This window comes from Belonocnema kinseyi, chromosome 2 (genome assembly GCF_010883055.1).
Source record: "Belonocnema kinseyi isolate 2016_QV_RU_SX_M_011 chromosome 2, B_treatae_v1, whole genome shotgun sequence".
NCBI classification, from domain to species: Eukaryota; Metazoa; Arthropoda; class Insecta; order Hymenoptera; family Cynipidae; genus Belonocnema; species Belonocnema kinseyi.
Window position 1 is genome coordinate 62,557,353 of NC_046658.1, and position 1,188 is coordinate 62,558,540.

A 1,188-nucleotide genomic window follows, 5' to 3' on the forward strand; every position below is an offset into this window, starting at 1 on the left:
TTTTACATCTTTTATTATTAAGCTTTGTACTTAAACGTAGTTTTCTTTCGGCTCTTGCATTTCTCAAAGTTTGAGACCGATATTTCATGCATAAAAAAAGTTTGAACGTTCAAAAAATGTTGAGGTTCAGAAAAAAGATGAAATAATTTGCAGTGCAGTTCCTACCAAAATGTAGTACCTAAACGTACTTTATTGTACTCTAATACATTTCCCAACGTTTCAGCTCGATATTTTATTCACAAAAAAAGTTCTTAGGTTCAAGAAAACATTCAGTGAACTGAAAAACTGTGGTCGGTAATATAGGTATTTAGCTGTATTATATGCCCTTAAGGGCATGTGATACTTAAAGTTTCCCAGGCTTTTTTCCACAAAAATTAAAATTTTTAAAAACTTAATTCGGAGATGCTATAAAATATCATAACGGACGTCTCCGGACTCTTTTTTGAGGGATAATAACAAAAAAAAAATGTATTGTACTAAATAAAAATTTTATGCATATTTATTATTTTGAGGTTACGTCGTTTTTCATCTCTGCCTTTCTAATAATCTGGAAATTATTTATGAAATACACTTTTTTGATTGCCTGCAAAAAGGGTTAGTTCCGGGAGATTAGTTACTATGTTTATTTGCAAGTCCAAAGTTTTCGGCCAAAAATATTGTATAGTTTGGAAGTAACGCACAGAAGAATTGTAACATACATAACCTCCAAATGTACACACGTTGTTAGCAATATCAAAAAATTTTTTGAAAAAAAAAACACAAATAATAAGTTGCGGGGACGTCCGTTAGCATGTTCGCTATCATTTCCCAAATTTTTAAGACAAAATATTGATTTTTCTAGAAAAAAAGCCGTCGGAACCTAAAACTGGTAAAATCGATACTAATTCCTAAGCCCTATGCAAATTAATCAGATTTTGCTAAATTAAAACTTTTTTGAATTAAACCAAAAAAAAAGATGGTCGCTATCATGTCCCAAATTTTTAAGACAAAATATTGATTATTAAAGAAAAAAAGCCGTCGAAACCTAAAACTGGTAAAATCGACAATTTTCTAAGTATCACATTCCCTTAACGAAGTTTTTTAGCGTAACATATCTGTTACGACGTAACAATCAATTTATCCTTATTTCTAACGAAAGAAATTGAGTATTTGATCTATGTTCTAAAGTTTGTCATCTTCAAGGTCCTT